The sequence below is a fragment of the Microcebus murinus genome, chromosome 17 (genome assembly GCF_040939455.1).
Source record: "Microcebus murinus isolate Inina chromosome 17, M.murinus_Inina_mat1.0, whole genome shotgun sequence".
Classification (NCBI taxonomy): domain Eukaryota; kingdom Metazoa; phylum Chordata; class Mammalia; order Primates; family Cheirogaleidae; genus Microcebus; species Microcebus murinus.
The window spans coordinates 11,129,735-11,152,284 of NC_134120.1; positions in this window are offsets into that span (position 1 = coordinate 11,129,735).

Sequence of the window (22,550 nt, forward strand, 5' to 3'; positions counted from 1 at the left end):
TAAACCCACAAATCAGGAAATTCAAAGGCTAATATCTAAGAAAGCCAGTTTTTAAAGTGCAATAAAATAGTATGCATAACTTAAAAGATATACTCTCAAATATTTCTATGCATATTAAACAATAAAGTAAATCATAACAGTGAAAAATATTTCTGAGCTATTTCAGAGACTGCCTAAATATTATGTAACAATTCAAAAAATATAGATTAGAAGCTATGATATTTTCTCTATTCCTAATAATCAGAAATAATATATATTTTTAAATAGCAAGATATCCAAAATTATTATTTCTCTTCTAATCATGGGAAATAACTGCTATGGAGGAAAGGAAAAGATTTCAGTCATATAGGTCAAATAGAGGAGAGAATTACAGAAACCCAGAATGGTTTCATAAATTCAAATATAAATAAGCAATTTTATTTAGTCAAGGGTGGGTGGGTTGGTGGGTTTCAGGGGATTCATATTTCTAGTCTACTGGTTTTGAGGCTGTGAGGTGATACTTATGTATTATTCTTTATCATGTATTCACAATTTACTAAAAACATTTTAGAAAAAATCCCAGTCATCACCTTGTTATGTTTGTAGCTGAATATTTAAGTTTCTGTCTCTATCAAGCATCTAAAACTGCAAATGCAAGTCTCTCATATGAATCAAAAGTAAGCCAGCAAAGACATTTCTAGGACCATATCTAATTGTAAAGGCATGGTAGCCTAGCTTATGATTCTTTGTAAATAATATTTGTGCTGAGATTTTTATAGTTTATATAGGAAGTAATGGTATAATTTATCTATGTATAATTGTTTTTTTCATTAAAATAAAAATATTAATTTCATATTTGTTCATTATCAGATAAATGGTTTTGCATGTAGCACCATCTGTAATAATAAAAATGGGCAAATTGGGAATAAGAGTTTATATTCTCATTTACATATCATATATCTGTACATAAAATGCGTTACAAATGTTTATATATTAAGAAATGTACAGGGGGGATTATGAATGTAGAAAATGTTCTCTAACATTAAAAAGATTGTCTGCAGGCATATAGAAAGTTTTAATGCCATTCCTTCTGCAGGCTTTGCTGACCTTCCCTCCATTGGTTCTCATAGTAGGCGACTTTTCTTCCTGTAGCCCAATTTTGACTATTATAGATATTTTGCATGAGCATATAAATTTCAAAATCAGTTTGTCACTTTCTACTCCCTCTCTACAAAAACCAAACCAAAACAGCAAACAAACCAAATAAAGGCTTCTAGTGTTTTGAATAAAATTGCCTTGAGTCAGCTGAGCAAGGTGGCTCATGCCTGTAATGCTAGCACTTTGGGAGGTGGAGGTGAGAGGATTTCTTGAGGCCAGGAGTTTGAGACTAACTTAAGCAAGAGGGAGACCATCTCTACAAAACATAGAAAAATTAGTAAGTTGACATGGTGCACACCTGTAGTTCCAGCTACTAGAGAGGGCAAGGCAGGAGGATCCCTTGAGCCCAGAGGTTGAGGTTGCAGTGAGCTATGATGAGGCCACTGCACTCCAGCCCAGGAAACAGAGTCTTAGTCTAAAACAAGAAAGAAAGAAAAGAAAAGAAAAGAAAGAAGGAAGGAAGGAAGGAAGGAAGGAAGGAAGGAAGGAAGGAAGGAAGGAAGGAAGGAAGGAAGGAAGGAAGGAAGGAAGAAAAGAAGGAAGGAAGAGAAAATAACCAATTATGTTGAGTCAACTGATCTCTTTGGAAAAAACTAACATCTTACCAACACTGAAACTTTCAATCCAGGAATATGATGCACTTTCCTATTTATTTAGGTCTTTTTCTATTTATCTCAACAATATTTGGTAGTTTTTAATGTATAGTCTTACACTTATAATTTTAACTTATATCTAACCAGTTCATGTATTTTTAAGCTATTATATATGGTAATTCTTTAATCATCCATTTTCCAAATTTTCACTCCTGATACAGAGAAATATAGTTTATTTTTGTATATTATGTTTGTATTACAGATGGAGTTTTCCCAAGAAGAGGGGCACAAATATATATTTCATTCTACATGTTTTTCTAACATTGACATTCCTTCTAGAGATGGGAATCTCTTATTTCCTTCTTTTGAATCTGGGTGTATCTTTCAAAGTGTTTTAACAATATTAGCAGCAGAATTCTATAGAAGACATATTTTATGACTTCCAAGGGTTATTTGGAAAAGACAATTTAGCTTCCACTAGACTATCTGTATCTCAGGCTTCTTTGTATTCCAAATTATGGTCATCATGTTGCAAGGGAACAAAGTTTACATGAGAGTGTTCTGACCAACAGTTCCAGATAAGTTCCCACCCAACTGCCAGACATGTCAGTGAATGAACCTTTAGATGACTTCCACCAGCCTTCAGTGGAGGCCCCACATATTTTAGATCAGAGACAAGGCATCCACTGTGCTCCCTATATGAATCCCTGACCCACACAAAATGTGAAATAAAATAAAGGACTATTGTAATTTCAAAAATTATTTTTGCAATATTACTAGGACTTCCAGTACTATACTGAACAAAAGTGAATAGAGTGGGCATCCTTGTCTTATTCCTGATCTTAGAGGAAAAGATTTTAATTTTCACCATTAAGTATGAAGTTACCTGTGTGTTTGTCCTATATGGCTTTTACTATATTGAGGTACATAACTTCTATGTCTAATTTGTTGAAAATTTTCATCATAAAGGTATGTTGAATTTTGTCAAATGCTTTCTCTCCATCTATCAAAATGATCATATAATTTTTATATGATCATTTTGTTAATTTGAAGTAAAACATGTCTGACTTGCATATGTTACATATACCAATGGAAAAGAACAGAGAGCTCAGCAATAAATCCATGTATTTATGGTCAGTTTATTTTCAGCAAAGCTGCCAAGAACACACAATGAGGAAATAGCATTCTCTTCAATAAATGGTATTGGAAAAACTGGATAGCCACATGCAGAAGAATGAGATTTAACCCTTATGTCATACCACATATAATAATCAACTCAAAATGGATTGAAGACAAATGTAAGACCTAAAACTATAAAATAATAAAGGAAAACATAGGAGAAAAAGCTCCATGACATTGTTCTAGGCAATGATTTTTTGGATATTGCTCCAAATCATAAGCAACAAATGCAAAATTAAATGGAATTACATCAAGCTGAAAAGATTCTGCATAGCAAAGGAAACAGTCAATAGTGAAGAGATAACCTATGGAACTGCAAATAATAGTTGCAAACAACACATGTTATACAGGATTAAAATCCAAAATACCTAAGGAACTCAAATTCGTAGCAAGATTTTCTGGATTATGTTTTCTGCAGGATGTAGGTATATGATTATCAATGGCTACAATCCTTATTGTATCAGCAAGATGAAAATCAAAGGCAACATTCTTAACTGTGTCTCCTATAGCTACAGATTATAAGTTTCTTCATTCTGTCCTATGCCAGAGCAATTTGCTAATATTTCAAATAAAAAAAAAAATAGAGTTGCCAAATGCTGAACGACATGAGGGAAAATTTTCATGAAAGATGTTTGTGATTATCACCTATCATCACCTCAAGAAAACATAATTTATAAAGTGTTCACTTTAAAAGCATGCACAACATGAATTTCTTACCTTCCCACAGTTTGATGTAGAATATGGTACTTATTATATAAGATATATGAACAAACAAGAGCCTGTTAAAAAATGGAAAACAGAATCCAAGAAAGAAAATTTCAGGAAGAGTAGCAGAGAACAACACACAGACATGTCAGTAACACCAGTGAGTAGCATTTTTAAATATTGAAAAAGAAGAAAAGGAGACAGAGAAAATTTCAGCCTGATAACAAATAAAGAGGAACATAAAAATCAATGAGCCATTGGTAATGGCTTAGATGCGGCTTTCATTTTTTAAAGAGAAAAATGAAGACAGGAAATTTGGGAAATTGAAAAATAATAACAGCCTGGTTAAAGTAACTGTTGATGAAATGTAGGTAAGAGAATGCTGGTCGTGGGAACTAAATAAATAGCTTGCTCTACATTCAGGGAGGAGTGTCTAATGAGGTACACTCAGGGTGGATCATTGTCACATTCCACTTTAACATCCTTTTTAATGACATGAAAGGAGTGAATAAATACATGATGGAGGACTGTATAGCAACTGAGCTCATGGTTGCTGCTAGAAACACTATAAATAGGAAACAACAATAAAGCAAATGGATTTTTAAAAAGCAAGTAGAAATATAAATTAAAATAAAATTATCTTTGCAAAATTAATAAGGCAGCTCAGAATACCAATGGAAGGAGAAGAAAAGCGAATGTCACCCCAAATTATTATTGCCACATAATTTGTTAACTAGTTATCTGTAAATTTCCTTTATCCTTAGAATCTTCCATAGAGTAGTTCCCTTATTATATATAGATCAACTGGTGTCAGAATAATGATGCTTTTGCAGTCTGGCTGTCTAGACCAGAGAAATACAGGTGTAGTCTTCAGTTGTGTAGATGTGGGTTCTATGCTTAGGTATTATTATATAAAGTACATAATTTATTAATCAAAGGAATCCGTAGAAATGTATATCCTATAGCATTCTTTACGTACTGTGAGAAGGAAGAGAGATTACCCAAGGAACATTTTAACATTCCATAAATGCGGAAAATTAGGAGCAAGTGAACACACAGCAGTTTCAAGAAGGCGGTAGTAACCTGTGCCAATTAATACTGAAAAGTCAAAAAAAGTAAGACAGAAAAGCCGCTACTGAATTTGGCAATTAAGATGTCTTCAATGAAAATTGACAAATAGCATTTGTGTAGTGGCTGGAGCAGAATCTAGACAGCTGTGATTGATGAGAGGTCAGTTTTTCGGAAAATAAAGAGAAAATCTAAATGACTTTTCCAGGCAGGTGAGATCTGATGGAGGGAACAAAGTGAAATAGGGTGGTAATAGGAGAAAAACACAAAGCATAAAAAATGATGTCTTAAAATTGGGGATATTTGCTGAAAGTAAAGAATTAGTAGACCGGAAGAAGGGATTTTACTATTGGACTCCTAGTAATATTTCATGACTCAGACCAGAAGCCACCTCCTTTGTAAAGCTTTCTGATTGCTTCCCTGGCAATGCTTTCCTGCATTCTCAAGACATTCACTCCACCCTCAATCATATCACTCCCTATATTGCATTCTATTGTTTTTTCTACTCTACTAAATTGAATTTCTTTAGACCAGAAACTTTGACTATATCTTATTTTCTATCAGAGTTGACATCACATCACAATTAATAAAGTCATCATAATAAATTAATAAACTAATGCAGAGATAATATAGTTTTCTCCATCATACAGAACTCTTGCCTAAAACTTCATCTCAAAACAAAGATATGGGTTCTGGCAAAACCATTGACAAGAAACAGCTTAAAGAAGCAAATGGGCATTAAGGTCAGAAAAAAGAAAGCAGAAAGTATGAACACAAGACTATCAATGGGCCTCAATGATGAGTAAAGCAAACAACCAAAAAAGTTAGTCTATAAAACAATGGAAATCAAGGCAATGGAGTCAGCTCACAAGACAAACTCATGAAATGCTGAGCTTTCATTCCCTTCTCACATCAATACTCACTAAATGGATAAGGAATCATTTCATAGGCCAACAATTGATATATTTCTATCTTCAGTCTAAAGAACTAAAAAGAAATTTATTTCTTTAAATATTGGTATAAGTTGAAAAAGGAGTATAGATTTATTGAGAACTTGTTTCCAGTGGTTTAAAAGAAGAGAGAGGAAAAGTTATATAGAGCAGTGGTCCCCAACCTTGTTGGCACCAGGAGCTGTTTTCATGGAAGACAATTTTTCCGTGAACCAGAGGGTTAGGAGCAGAGGGCATGGTTTAAGGATGATTCAAGCATGTTACAATTACTGTGCACTTTATTTCTATTATTATTACATTGTAATATATAATGAAATAATTGTACAGCTCACCATAGGTTGGGGACCCCTGAAATAGAGAACATACAGGGAGAAGCTTTTATTTGAAACACTGGCAATACTCAGAACAAAAAAGAAATCTCTAAAGCGGTTAAGATGAGGATGCTTAATAACGGACTTAAAGTAAGAGTTTGTAATCCTTTCATCCTATCTCATGTTAAATAATTGGCACTGAGGATACAAGATCTTCACCAGCATCAGGATGCTTGACAGACTGTAGAGCCATCAACATGACACGTTTATCGACCTAAAGCCATATGAAATATGGCTCCAAGTTCTTTAAGATTTTATCATCTTCCCAATGCAGTAGACATGATTTGAAAATTAATAATACCAAAGTGCAGATCAGCCATACCACCAACTGGGTAGATGATCAAAATCATCCACAGTTAAGGAATGCATGCAATCCTCTTAAGAAAGAGTTGGTTTAACAAATTACTTGAATTGTAGCAAAAAAAAAAAAAAATGAGGTCACAGTGCTTGTTGCTACAGCAAAAAAGCTGAGGTCATAACTCATTAGTATCATAATTATGGATATCACTAAAAATAATCTGACAAAAAATTATAACTATGTGGGTGTATATTGAACAAAGACCTTGGACTTTTGACTTTCTAACTTCATTCAATTAGTATTTGCTACAGTTAGGTATCCTCTCAGTTAAGTAATATTCAAATTAAAATCTATTCAGCTATTTCAGGAATGAACAATTCAAAAGAAAACTTCATTTATTATAATAAAATTATTATGTCTTTGCAATCCTAACAATGAATAAGATTTTTTCTCTTCCTGTAACATAATAAAAATAAAACTGATTTTTATATTTTCATTATCAATTAACTTTTAACCATGGCATGCTATTTATTATATTTGCCCACATTTCAGAATATAGTCCTGAAGTTGTTGAAAACAACATGACAAAACAATGTAAAGGAGTTCTCAGCAGTATGGACTTTTTTGTAATGTGTTAAGATTCTACCCGAGCCTTGTTTTTAGCAGTAAATTTTTCATCAAGTCTACATCCCCTAGCACTTGAAGAGAATGTCACTTCATAAACTGCCTGAAGGGAGGGGACCAAACTACAAGACCCTTCAGGATACTTTCATGTTACAACCTGTGTCTTTATGATTTAAAAAATCATAATACTGGGAATTTCCAGGTAACTGAAAAACAGTACAGAAAAAGAAGGAGAAAATTTCTGTATACAAAAGCAAGGCCCTCAGCATAATTGAAGACAGAGAATATCCAGATTTTAACTGCAAATAAAAAAGAAAAATCATTTGATCCCAGCGCTGTCTCTCCTGCCCACTCTTTAGTTCTACCTTGCTGCCCCAGCAAGGCAAAAAATTCACCATGAGTGTGCAGGTACAAGCCTAAATATCCAGGTGAGACAAAAGGAAGTCACTTAAGAATATGCATGATTTGCAGGGCAGGCTTCAAGACAATTGGTTTCTCGGAGAAGAAAGAGGCAGGTGCATTGAGTTCAGGACAAATGACTGAGACTCACCAGTACCCCTCACAATCAGCTGCGTGTCCATCTGACAGTTGTTTGTAAACTCCAGAAGGAAAAAAGTTTGGCATTATAAAACCTGGCCTGCCCCGCAAGACACGGATTTTCATCCTGAAGTAAATAAGCCATAGTAGGAAGGCTGCGGTGGAATCTGCTGAACTGGGCTCATCTCTAGCATCAATGTGTTAAAAGATTTGAATTTGTTTATTTTCCCTTGATCTACTTTTTGTATAAATTCTTCACAGGGGGTTACTATGAGAAACTGTGACAGAGGAAGTTGTTATCACTAATGGCTCTGAAAGTTGTTAACTTTAATGGATTAGAACTGGAGGCGTGTTAAACTCAGTGATTTCAGGTAGCAGGGGAATTGAGTAAAAGACTTTTTAGGCTCTGGCTGGAATTTCAGAGTTCAAGTCACATTAATACCGGTTGATCAAATCTACTAAAGGAACAATCCAAGCACAAATCCTGTCATTACCCTTGGCTCTCAGGATTCATTGGCAGGTTGACTCATCTTATCTATGTTTAAATAGGATTATATTTGGGCAACTCTGCTTGAAATTCAGATTGATTTTTTTTTATTTCTTGAACATTGTATATTATTATATCTTCTCAAAAATTAATTAATGGAATTGACAATTACAGATCATTACTTTTATGATTTACATACTTTCCTAGGCAAGGCACAGTGGCTCACACCTGTAATCCCAGCACTTTGGGAGGCTGTGGCAGGAGGATTGCTTTAGGTTAGGAGGTCAAGGTTACAGTGAGCTATGATGTTGGCCACTGCACTCCAGCCTGGGCAACAGAGCAAGTCCTAGTCTCTCTAAAAATATATAAATAAATAAATACCCTCCCAGAACATGTAGATTCTTTGTAGGAAATAATCCATTGACCATTAACTTAAAGAAATATAAAATTATAATACTTTCCATTTGAGAATAAATGTTAAAATCACATAAATAATCAACAGTCAAATGTTCAGGTCAAAATCACAGTAAGTGGTAAATCAGTCCTTTAAATGTCCTTTAAAAAACCAATGCACATATTTCATGAAGAAGTTCTCATTTCTTCAGGCAGGGGTAGCGGGACTGGCTACTCCTATCAGCAAAAAAATAGAATTTGGAACTTCAGAGTTCTCAGCTTTGTCTATGTCTACCCAAACCTATCCACTTCCATTCTTAGGATAACATCTCTTCTTACTCATGCCATGACTTAACGTAAGAGACACCATGAAGGGTGCTGGGTAATTAAAATGTAGTAAGCTGGACTTAATAGGTTTGTCATCTTGACCAAACACTGTGCCAAAACAAACAAACAAACAAAAAACCTATATGCCCTCTGTCTGACCTCCATGTCCCAGTAATCCTAAGACTAGAATTATTTTCTCTCCCCAAATATCATCTATTTCCTGCTTTAGGATGAGTGGCAGTTCTTTCAGGGAGTATAACCACTACCTTGTTATACTCTCCATCCAGGAAAATCTGTTCTCCTTTACAAAGTCAACACAACACTATGAGAATCCTTTCTTGAGGAATGAAAGTCTAGCATAGCTGGCAGAGTTAAGTGAATTGAGATCTCCTGGACAAAGCCACAGGTATGGTGCCAACTAACCATGAAACAATATCCAACGGTGTGAGGAGTGCTCAACTCAGGTGCCTTGGAGCTGGGTGAAAAACTGTGTGTACAGAAAAATGCATTTTAGTATGAAGTCATAAAAGAAAAATAAGATGTTAAAGTTAGGAATTTCCTATTTACTTTTCAAAGTACTGAGGCTGAATGTTCCTTAGAGTAACTAACAGACACCACAGGCACAGGGTGATCGCTTGAGGCCAGGAATTCAAGATAAGCCTGGGCAACATAGCAAGACCCTGTCTCTACAAAAAATACAGAACTTATCCCTGCATGGCAGTGTGCACCTGTAGTCCAAGCTACTCAGAAAGCTGAGACAGGAGCTTGAGCCCAGGTCTTCATGGTTATAGTAAGCTATGATGAAGCCACTGCATTTTAGCCCAGGCAGCAGAGCAAGACCTTGTCTCCAAAAAAACCCATACAAATTAAAAAAAAAAAAAAAAAACCTCACATTTATTATCTTACCATTCTGTAGGTCAGAAGTCCAAAATCTAAAACCAGTTTTAATAGGCTAAGGTCAGGGTGTTGGAAGGGCTGCATTCCTTTCTGGAGTCTCAAAGCAAGTCTGTTTCTTTGCCTCTTCCAGCTTCTAGAAAATTTTGTGATATTTTCCTCCACCTTCAAAGCCAGCAACATGGAACCTCTCATGCTGCAGTCTCTCTGGCTCCCTCTGGCCGTGAAAGATTCTCTGCTTTAGTAGACTCATGTGATCTGATTGGACCAACCAGGATCATCCAGGGTAATCACCCCATCTCAAGGTGCTTAACCTAAGCATACCTGCAAAGTCCCATTTGGAGGAGCATTATTCCATCTATCATACCTAACTATCTAAAAAAATTTGCTGTTTCTAATAACCTAGGCATCAAAAAATAAATAGCTGATGTTTTCTTATAAAATGAACACTCAAATTAAGTTTCTGTCACTGACATAAGCTCACCATAACTTTAAGCAAGAATTTTACTTAACAAATATTTTAGGTCAAATAATAATTACACATGTGGACATAAAAACAAACACATATCATTTTTCAGTGATAACATCTAACAATCTAAGCACAGAGAATTTAAGAAGAGGCTCAATTTACAACTTTCTTCCAGGTTTTCTGTCCATAAGATAAGCATGGGACTTGTTGGCACTTCATCTAGAATTGTTTTATCCTCCCAAAATGTCCTCAAATCCTGGCCCCAGATTTTCTATACTTTGTTTTGGAAATTGGACCTATAGTGACAGACATTTGTTATGGGCTGAAGTCTGTTACTCCAAATTTCGTATGTTGAGACGTAAACCTCTAGTATTTCAGAATGTGACTGTGTTTGGAGATAGGCTCTTTAAAGAGATATTTAAGGTAACCTGAGGTCATATGGGTGAGTCCTAATCCAATATGACTGGTGTCCTCGTAATAAAAGGAGATCAGCACTGGGAGAGATACATGGAGAAAACTGTGCTAAGACACAGAAGAGAAGACGGCCATCTACATGCCAAGCCTCAGGAGAACCTTCCTGACACCTTGATCTTGGACTTCTAGCCTCCAGAACTATGAGGAAATAAATTCCAGCTGTTTAAGCCACCCAGCCTGTGGTGCTTTGTTACTGCCACCCTTGCAAACTAATATGACAGCATTCAGTATAATAATAAATTCTAACAATATGAACATTGAAATGTTTTTATACAAGTCCTTATCTTCTAATCTGTTCCACAAGCACAAGAGTTGAATTGATTCCTTGCGTCCCTCCTTCAAGTGTGCTAAGAAGTCTCCTGGGGGCTGAAAAGAGCAACAGGAAGCATCCTCAGCAGGGCTCTAACCTGCTCTCAGGGCCTGCTGCACACCAGCATAGCCAGCACAAATGGCTTTCCTTCCTGGAGGGATTTCAGAGAGTGCAAAGTTCTAGCCAGACCACAAAACCTCTTAGAAGCACCTCCTAAGGCTACTGCTACTTTCCTTTTAAGTAGTTGCCTTGAGAATTGCGTATTTACTTTGAGATTTTACTTTGTATTTACTGCTTTTTAAAAACCATTTGGCAGATTAGAACTGTTGTTGCAAAAAAATGTTACATTTAGCTCAGGTGCCATCAAGAAAAGACTGATGTATCATAAAGTCACAGTTTACACACTACTTCTTTATAAAGATTTTTTTTTTCTTAGTAGTTTTGTGGCACAACAATAATTAAAAATTTAATCACTAGCCAGAAAAATATAAAAATGAAGTCATATTAGCTCACATCATCAGCTAATACCATGATGTAAATGCCCTTATAATGGAGAACGCACCATATGGTGTGTTAGAAAACCAAGGCTGCCTTGTCAATTCTGCTGCAATTTTTTGTGAGACTTAAAGAAGTAACTGGATCTTTCCGATGCTTAGGAACCTTTTCTGCATAAAGGATGAATTGTAAATAATCTTGAGATCTCCTTACTGTTTTAAAAGATGTATATTGCAGTGATTATTAATAATAATTAATATATTTAATATATTGATATAATATATTAATATTATTATTACAATATTAATAATTAATGATATTAAGATAATTAATAACATTATTAAATATTAGATTATTCATCAAAGGACTCTCTCCTTGTTCCCTTTATTGCACAGAGAGGGCAAGTTGATTCCTTACCAGTAACACACCTATCAGATAGGAAAGGAAATTGCCTAGTGGGAAAAATTGTATACCTAAGGGGGGTGGTCTCCACTTGGAATGTAATTCCCAGGACAATGGCAATCAGTGCATGATTCCACTATGTCTTAATTGTTCATTCACTCATTCCTGTATGTATTCCACTCATTCATTCATTCACTCAACAGACATTTATTGAACATAATGCCTACCAACTCCAATAATCAGTGCCCTGGGTGGAGAATAAACAACTTTAAGATATTAATTCTGGCCATAAAAACTAAGAATTGTCAAGGGTAAGGAAATAGAAGAATGATCAACTAGGTAACCATGTATGAATAACTAGTAAACAAGTTCACAGTGTTTTCATATAAAACACAGTATGTCAATGGCAATATGAATGGGTTTAATATCTAAATCCATTGTCCCTAAAGACTGGTTTGTTCAGAAATAGTCCTAGGGCATTGGGATTAGATTATAATTCTGATGGAGACTGACCATCCTACATGTGAGAGAAAGAGGATTACAGAGGTCAAGACCAAAGAAGAAACATGATGTTGGAGATGCCACAGTGACCAGGACCTGGCTCTCTTTCAAATAACTTAGCGTCCTGCATAGGAGGTTTGGGTAACTTATACATAATTTAAGAAAGAAGGTAACAAGTCTATTTTTCAAAATAAGGCTTACACATATCTGTGAGAGAAAAAGTAGAGATTAATTCTCCTTGGTTAATTAGAGCTTCATGTAAGGAGTAGCATTTTCCTGGACCTTGACCTGAGTAGATTCTTACAGGCAGAGATAGAAGGAAGGGCTTGTCTTTATGAAGATAAATGTGTACTGTGGGGACAGGGACAGTTACAGAAACCCAGAATGAGTTTATAGGTGATAATCGATTTATATATTTATAGTGAGAAGTAGGTTATAGATTTATTCGCTGAATATAATTCAAGAAGGGGCAAGACTAATATTAGGTGTGGCTAGAAACAAAGGCTTGAAGAAGGCATTGAAGGCATAATTTGATGGCATAGTTTCTAGAAGCAAATGGGAGTTACAATGAGGATAATATTTAATATTATAAAATAAAAAATAACAAAAAAGGTTAAGAACTGAGAAGAAGCCCACAATTTTATTTCAAAAAGTATTTATCTCACTTATTTCTCACACAATATAAATGTGTATATTTTCATTTATTGGAAAATAACAATAATTTAATTAGAGTATGCAAAGTAATATGGTTGACCCTTCATATCCAAGGGTTCTGTATCTGTGGATTCAACCAATTGAAGCTCAGAAATATTCTGAAAGCAAATTATGTATGTACTGAACATGTACAGATTTTTTCTTGTCATTATTCTTGAAATAATACAGTATACTAAATTATTTACATAGCATTTACATTAAATTAGGTATTATAAGTAATCTAGAGATAATTTAAAGTATATGGGAGGATGTGCATAGGTTATGTGAAAATACTGTACCATTTCATATCAGGGACTTGAACATCCACAGATTTTGTTATCTGAGGGAATTCCTGCCACCAATCCCCCAGGGAGAGTCTGAGGAATGGCTATACTCTCATTATATTTCCCATAACACTAAAAAAATGTTATCAGTGAGTTATCATATTTAGTTTAGCTTTGTGCATAATGATATTTGCATCTTCTCTGACTGGCTTCTTTTTTTTTGTTTTTTTTTTTTTTTGAGACAGAGTCTTGCTTTGTTGCCCAGGCTAGAGTGAGTGCCATGGCGTCAGCCTAGCTCACAGCAACCTCAGACTCCTGGGCTCAAGCGATCCTCCTACCTCAGCCTCCCGAGTAGCTGGGACTACAGGCATGCGCCACCATGCCCGGCTAATTTTTTGTATATATTTTTAGTTGGCCAATTAATTTCTTTCCATTTATAGTAGAGACGGGGTCTCGCTCTTGCTCAGGCTGGTTTCGAACTCCTGAACTCGAGCAATCCGCCCGCCTCGGCCTCCCAGAGAGCTAGGACTACAGGCGTGAGCCACCACGCCCGGCCTTCTGACTGGCTTCTTTTTCTGACTTTATATCTAATCAATTTTGCTTCTGAATCTAGCTCTTATCTCTCCAGCTTAATCTTAGTTTTGCCTCTATCCCTACTTCTACATTATATGTTCCATTAATTCAAAATTAATTGTTGTTCCCTAAAAATACTTTTCTCTTTCATACTTCCATGGTCCCTCCTCCTTGAATGCACTTCCCAAATTCTATGTCTCCTATCAAGGTGAGCTATCACCTAACTGATACACCTTTATAAATACATATGTCTTAAATAGCTAATATGTGAATAGATTATTTTAAAATTGATAATACAAAACATTATAATTATTTCTGTGATTTGTGTTTTCTATGTGTTGTGTTTTCCAACAGCTGGGTTGAAAACTATTTACTTATTAATATTAATAGTAGTTATCTAATAACAGGATTAGAATTAACTGTATCAACCAAAATGTGTGCTGACTTAGTTGATTTCATCATACTATTACTATGAAAAAGTACCTCCCTACCTACAAAAATTCAACATAAGCTGAACACACTTCATGTGGCAATTAATTTCATAGAATCATTTAGTCATTTGACATGTGCTCAAGAATTACCTTCTTTAGAAGGCGAGGAGGCAATTTTCTTCATCTTTTGAAAGCTAACTAAAAAGCCATTGTGAGAGTCTGCCCAGTGGGTTGTGGCATCTGTTCTATGTTCACCACTGACACAAGGCACCGGTTGTCAAAGTGCTAATAATGCATGTAAATTTGTGCACAGCATTGCTTGTTAACACTGCCTCTAAAGTAGATGTTTCTTTTTACAAGAGATAATAATCAGCATATCGGCATACAAATTCTGGACTTCTAGAATTAATTTGGTGTTTTCTTTTGTTGTTGTTGTTGTTTCTAATTTCAATAGATTTAGGGGATCCATGTTGAATTCCATTACATATATATATTGTATAGTGGTGATGTCTGGGCTTTTAGTGTACTCATCATCCAAATAGTATACATTGTACCCAATGAGTACATTTTTGTCCTTCACCTTCCCCTTTTTAAGTCACCAGTGTCCATGATACCACTCTGTGTGTCCTTGCATAGCCATAGCTAAGCCAGTGCTTACCTCCCACTTACGTGTGAGAATATGAGGCATTTTTTTAACTTTGCATCAACATAGGACACTTACAGCAGCCACACTATGAAAATACATACAACCCGGTATGCAAATCTAAAAATAATTTCCCTTTTTTAATACACTTATCAGATTGATAGACAATAATAAATTCCATCCATATATTAACCATTTTTATAACACCCCTCCTTTGTAAGATACATATGCGAATGCAAAGAGGGAGAGAGATCATTTTATTAATGGCAGATATAGAATGAATTCATGTACAATATAAATACAAAATTTTATTTATTACCATTGCTTATCACTTTTTCTTAGACATGTTATTGACAAAGATCCCATCACCTACCTCAAGAAATTTATTTTTAAATTTCAAGCTAAAAGAACAAGAATATATAAATACACTCCTCAGTATTAGGAGATATTGTAAGAACTAATGTTAAAACAAATAAAAAATGGGCTCTCCCATCTGACTTTTTTCCTAATATCCCTTTGTTTATTACACAGTCTTTCCCCTTTCTATTACACTTTTTAAATATAGTTAAAAATACTTTTCCTAATTTTATCTCTTAAATATTTTCTATCTGTATGCTCCTCTTCATCACTATCAATAAATTCAATATAAATATAATTCAATATTAAAGTCAATACAAATTCAATCCAAGTCTCTCACTTGGATATCTGTGCACATTCCTGATTGCTTTCCTTGTCTCTGGTTTTTGTCCTGCTCAAAACTATTCTCTACATAGTTGCCAGAGAGAGTTGAAGTCTAAATGTGTATAAATATGTATCCCTACAATTACTATTATCTGTATGTATATATATATATATATATATATATATATATATATATATATATATATATATTTCATTCTGTATAGCTAGAAAGAGAATTTTTCAAGGTATAAAATTGTGATTTATTCATGCGTTATTAACAGAACACCATGACTGAAGAAATCGATAGAAATAGGCCAGGTGAAACAGAAAGCAATGCTATTTCTCTAAAAGGAATATTTAAGTTCTTTGAGTTAAGAGAAAGATTATAATTGCAATAAGTGAAATGCATTACATTCATTCAGTAAATATTTATTAAGCACTGGCTTAGTTTGAACTGCCATAGCAAAATATCTTAGACTGGGAAGTTTATAAACAGTAGAAATGTATTGCTCACATTTCTAGAGGCTGGAAGTCCAAGATCAAGCATATTTTAGCGTGTAGTGAGGGCTTGCTCTTTGCTTCAAGTATGGTGCCTTCTTGCTGTGTCCTCACCAGTCAGAAGGGACAGGGCAGTCCCCTTCTATCTCTTTTATAAGAGTGCTAATTCCTTTCATGAGGGCTCCTCCTCATGACCTGATCACCACCCAAGGGCTTCACCACTTAATACTGTCACATTCACATAGGGTATTAGGTTCCAGCATATGAATTTTGAGAAGGCATCAACATTCAGACTACAGCAAGTACCTACTTTATAGCAGACCCTAGTTATGCAACAGTGGAGACTATAATTCAAGTATTTCAAGTTTGATAGAGGATACAGACAAAAGCAGCTGCCATAGGGAAACACTAGAGTGTAAGAGGTATAGTAGATTGTGATTGTAATTTTAAATATGGTAAACAGAGTAGGTCTCTTTAAAATCTGAATTAAAAAAAATTGATGTTGACCAAACAGGTCAAGCTAGACAAATGTTTGAGAGCCTGTCATCAGGGGAGGAAACAGAAAGTCCTAAGGCCTTGAGAATTGTGTGTTCTGGTGAATCTCAGGGAAGTTGATGATAGCATTGAGGCTGGAGAAGAATCATTGAATAACAGATGTGTAGCCAAAGTGGTAATGACCGTTTATAATCAATGTTATAGATATTTAAGACCATGGAGAGATGACAGTCTGAAATTGGCAGTGAGGAACAAAGAGAACACTTACAGAAATGCAGGCCCAGTGGTATGAGGGATAAAGGAAACAAAACAGCTTCCACCCAAGTGCCTACAGAGGACACAGCATCCTTCAGAGAGCTAAGTTTCATTTAGAGTCAGTTGAAGGTAATTTTTAGAGAAGAGAGAATGAAAGCTTTATTTATGATGGCTCATAAATTCCAGAGGACTCACTGGAGAGGTTTTAGGAATTAAAGAGGGTAGAAGAAAGGGACCTCGTAAAGGATATGCAGAGATGTAGAGTGATTAACGTGTGTGCAGTGAGGGACAACCTAGAATCCTGGGATTCCCTGTGGTGATTGACATGAACAGGTAATGGGCTTAACAACATTAGTTCTGGCTTGTCTCAAAGTAAACAGTGGTGGCTATGCTGTGACTGTTTTGGGAGTAGGTATCATTTTACCCCTGATGAAATAGTTATGGAGGCATGAAAAGGAGAATCTTCTCCTCACACAATGTATTGTTCTTATCCCTCTGAAACCCTGATGACAATTTGTTAATGATGATATTGATACAGAAAATTAAATTTAGTTTGAGTCTAAAGAAGGATTTAAAAAATCATTGTGTTCAGAATAAAATTTTGTAGAATATAAAATTTTACTTTAAAATATTTGGTATTTTTTCAGAAATGTGAAATACTCTTTCTAAATTCATGTTATTCTTATTTTTTCTTGCATTATTTCAGTGATCTTTACCCTTTCTAAAATATGTATTCTCAACTGTCTGCAATTTCCCCTCTTAAATTCATTTTTTTTCCCTTTTAGTTTAGGTCATATTCTCTAAAGAGAAAAGACCTCCATCATTTACAAATAGAGAAGCAATATGACCAGGCCCTCCAAAAAGATGTCAAGACTATTAGACATGCAGGGTATGATTGAGAGAAATGCCTGCACGGGAAGATGAGGAGGAAGCCAGAGGAGGTGAGGAGGCTGTCAGTCTATTGTGCAGATATGACCCCCGTGAAGAAGAGGAAAGGAAGGAAGGTCTTAGAGTACATGCAGTTCTAAGACAGTCTGGCAAGACTGATGGGGAGTTCTTCAGCCAAACTCAGCAGAGACATCCTATATCTTGTAGGAAAGGGCCTGCCTTAGTGTCTGTGCTACATGCATTCATTGGCTGGGAGTAGCTTAGAGAATTGTCACTGTGGTGCCGTTGCAGTGAAGGATTCAGAGCACAGCAGCTGAGGCTGCTGGTCAATCATGCACCCTGAAGTAGGGTATCTGAGAGGCACATTATCTAATCTACCACAGCATGCATTTTCAAATCAGTGAAATACCATGTAAACATTAAGGGTGTGAGATGTTGCTGCAAAGTGAAGTATTGAGATTGGAGGCAGTAGTGAACTGTGGGAATCCAGAAAGCAGCAAGAGGTCTTTGGGCAAAGATGGGTGTTTAGAGGTGAATTGTGCCACCCAAAAAACATAGGTTGAAGCCCAGATCAGCACAACCTCAGAATGTGATTACATTGGAGAAGGATTCTTTAAAGAGGTAATTAAGATAAAAATGAGTCCCTGAGAGCGGGCCTTAAAGCAATATGATTGGCATAAGAAGAGGCAATTAGGACACACAGAATGACCCCAGGCCTGCACAGGGGAAAGACCTGTGAGAAAGCAGTGAGCAAGCAGCCATCTGTGAGCTCAGGAAAGAGGACTCAGGAGAAACCAAAGCTGCCAACACCTTGATCTCTAGCTTCCAGAATTGTGAGAAAGTAAAGTGTGTGTGTGTGTGTGTGTGTGTGTGTGTGTGTGTGTGTGTGTGTGTGTGTGTGTGTGTGTTTAAGCCACCTAACCTGTGAAACTTTGTTATGGCAATGCTAGCAAACCAATATAAGTCATCTTCTCTAGAGTGAGTGTTTCAACAAGGAGAGCTGCCTAACAATGGGATGACAGACCCATGCATAGCATGCCATTGTCACTGAAACTGGTTGAATTTTCTTTCATTCTTTCACTTATCAGGGAAGTGAAGTGATATTTGATCAAATATCTCGATTGCCTCCCCTCCCTGGCCTCCCAGCTCTCCTCAGCATGCTTTTCACACTGGTGATGGAGTTAAGGGTTGGTCCAGAGGGAAAATAGTATGCTGGAGTCCTTTGTAGCTTGGGTGGAATCTAAGTACAAGGACCCCCATACTACTGGGGAACACCCTTGAGCTAGTGTTTGATGTTCATTTCAATGTGGAGGATGTTGTCAAGATTATTAGGACTGCTGTTAACAAGCTAGTATGCGATGGTTCAAATGGATTCAAGTATCTTGGGCCAGAAAGAATCATGCAATGATAGGATAATGCTCATCAGAAACTTTAAGATTTGTTCTGTCAGTTGAAACCAAGAGAGAAGATTGTTTCTAGGAGTGAAATCAGGTTGATCCATAGCCAACCATGGAGCAGGCTGCCCCAGATAGCCGCAGAGGGAAGAATACCTTTCTCTACCAGCTCCACAAACTGATCATGTTCAGTGCCTCAATGTGTCCATAGTCATGTCCAAATCCATCCTAAAGGAAGCTGCAGAGAGTGGACTAAAGGCTCCATCTGCAGACTGAGTTTTCTCTGTATCTGAACACTGTCATCTATGCCCGTGGCATCCAAAAGGTCTTCTCCATCCTGGTTCCTATTCTCTTTCATTAGTTTTGGAGAGAAGTGTTTCTGTTCAAGTGGGAAGGATTGGAAAGTCTAGTCTTTTCTAGAAACAGAAAATCGCTGTATTAAATATTTAGGGGAAAAATATTACTAAGCAAGTGATGTTGAGTGAAGGCCTACAGAAAGATAAGACTCTAGCCATGGAAAGTTCTAAGAGTCATGATTGTTCTGAGGAAGAGGGAAACACAAGAGTGGAGCCTCTGAGTGGCTAAGAAAGGAGAGTCAGCACCTGTAAGGAAGATTGAAGGAGGAATTCCTATAGCACATGAGGTACACACAAAGCCTCTGACTTCACAACCACAGGAGACACCATACGGTATTTGTGCCACAGAGAACACCCTTTACTTAGACACTTCCATGATGGGTACATCCTAGGGCTATAAAATATGGCTGCTCATTGTTTGTGAATAAATGATCTTTAGAGAACTTTCCTATGTGTATTTTGTAGAGTTCAGTTAAAATATAATTTAGCAGGAATACAATACATTGGCAATTAATACCATCCTCTTGTTTAAAAAAAAAGGGTATGAAAGAGTATGATTTGTGACATACCTGGAAACTGTAGAATGTACAGCAACATATTCTAGAAGGGGACCTGATTCGTTTCAAATCTGTTCAAGAAGTAATGCCTTAAATATTCCAAATTTATTAAAGCTGGTATAAATATAAGCTAATATACTTGAAAGGGATTTTACACCTAATTTAGTAAAAGCAAAAGATACTTCATTTTTTTCTCTTTATGATTCAAGTTTTGTATGAGTCTAATTAAGGACAAAGTTTGTTCTTCATCTAACAAGCTGAGAATTATCCAAATTAACACTTAAGGATTTTGTTAAGTATAAATAGATGAAGGTCATAAATAGCCAAAATAATAACTACAAATTTAGAAGTTAATGAATTGAAGATATTTATGTAAAATGTTTCATGTAATTCCCCATTACATAGCCTCTGAGAAAAATAATCTCCAATTTATATATAGATTAATAAATAATAGTCAATCTAAATATGTACAGCAGAAAAAACAAAAACAAACTTGATTGTCAGTGTCAGTCTGTCACTTATATTGGTCAATTCTACTTTGAGTCCAAACCCATGTAGCAGCAAAACAAACTTACTATCATATACAGATTATGTCTCAGAGAGTAATTGAATAATCACATGAGTTCTCATATGATTTTAACATGAGGAGAAAAGGCTATATAATCTTACTGAAAATTGGAATTTCAAGACATATTTTTGGGGATCAGTGGAGACAGAAAGAATAAACCTGACTGCTTAACATGTTTAAAAACACTATACTCAGATGTTCACATTTTAACTCATACTTTGATAATCCATTTCTTATCCTATTGTCATCAACATAATTTTTAAAATCTTCTTTCAGAATGTTAAAAGATATATCACCGTGTAGCTTAACCGCAATTCTAGATGAGATTGTTTATACTTACTTCCCTCCAGCTGTCTACAGTAGAGATTTAATTTAAGCACAATTCCTTGTTTGGGTCTCCATGCAATTTCCCTGAAGATGGCATAATGCAATGGCTAAGTCTACATTGCTAGCTTAACCACCTAAGCTTGACTCTCAACTCCACCATTTATTACCTATGTGACTGTAAACCACAAGCACTCTATGCCTCAATTATCATATCTGTAAAATTTTATTACTAATAGTACTTCTTTTAAAGGGCTGTTATGAGAACTAAACAAGTTAATACATATAAACATTTAGAGCAAGGCATAGCCATAATAAGTGTCTGATATATATTACCTATTTGATATAGTTTGGATATTGTTCCCCTCCAAATATCATGTTGAAATTTGATCCCCAGTGTTGAAGGTGGGGTCTGGTGGAAGGTGTTGTGTCATGGGGCAGATCCTTCATGAATGGCTTGGTGCTTTCCTTATGGTAACAAGTTGTCCTTCTGCTAGTTACCGAAACATCTGATTGCTTTAAAGAGCCTGGCACTTCCTCCTCTCTCTCTCATTCCCTTTTTCACCATGTGACACACCTGTACCACTATCACCTTCCATCATGACTAAAAGCTTCCTGAGACCCTCACCAGAAGCAGTTGCTGGTACCATGCTTCTTGTACAGCTTACAGAACTGTGAGCCAAATAAACTTCTTTTTCTTACAAATTACCCATTCTCAGTTATTCTTTTATTACAACATAAAATGGACTAACACACTTAGCTACAGAAGAAATCAAAACAACAAAATTCAACGACAGGTGTTCTTGGAATGCACCATAGCCCAGCCCAGAGACACAGTGTCTAGTATCTTAAGCTCACTTAGAGTTTAATTCAGACAAAATAATGCCATAAAATTTGCTGAGGCCCAAAACTTCCTTATGAATTTGGCCACCTGAGGGCCTCAGGCAGAGAGGGGCAAGTGACTTCTGTTAAGTTTTCTGAATCTTTTCATATAACCCTTGATTTAAAGGTCTTTTGGCCATCCCTTCCATTTACATATGTACACATACACACACACACATACACACACAACCTATTGGCTCTGTTTCTCTTGAGAACCCTGAATGATACAATATTGAAATACATCATCTAACCACAGTGTTTGTTCATAATAATGATTCATGCTTTTATTATTATAGTATATTATACCCCCCAAAACTTTGAAACTTATAGAGGACACTATAACAGAAAAAAATGACTTATTGTTCATTTTCATAATTATTTGTTATTATTCCTGAAGGTAAACATCAGAAATTTGGAAACATAAATAGGCATGTAACAATTGAGAGTGAAATGGAATGGAACCTAAACAAATCAAATCCAGGTAACAATATGGTTGATTATTTTATTCAAATGGTTTCAGACTATGTCAGATGATACCTAGGGTTTGCTTAGAATTTTTTGTAGGCCACTGAGGAGGTATGGGTAAATGAATCCAAGGTAGACTCTGCTCGCTATTCATAACTCTTAGTCTTCAGCTAACCACCTGACTACCCACTTATATTATATATCAGGTCTCTACACATGATTTTATTTCAACACATGATCCCACTGGTAAAATTAGTAAAACATTGCCGTGCCAAGTAAGTTGTAGTCATCTTGGGTAGGATACATATGGATAACAGAAGTGAAGAAATAGATATTGCATAAACAGCTT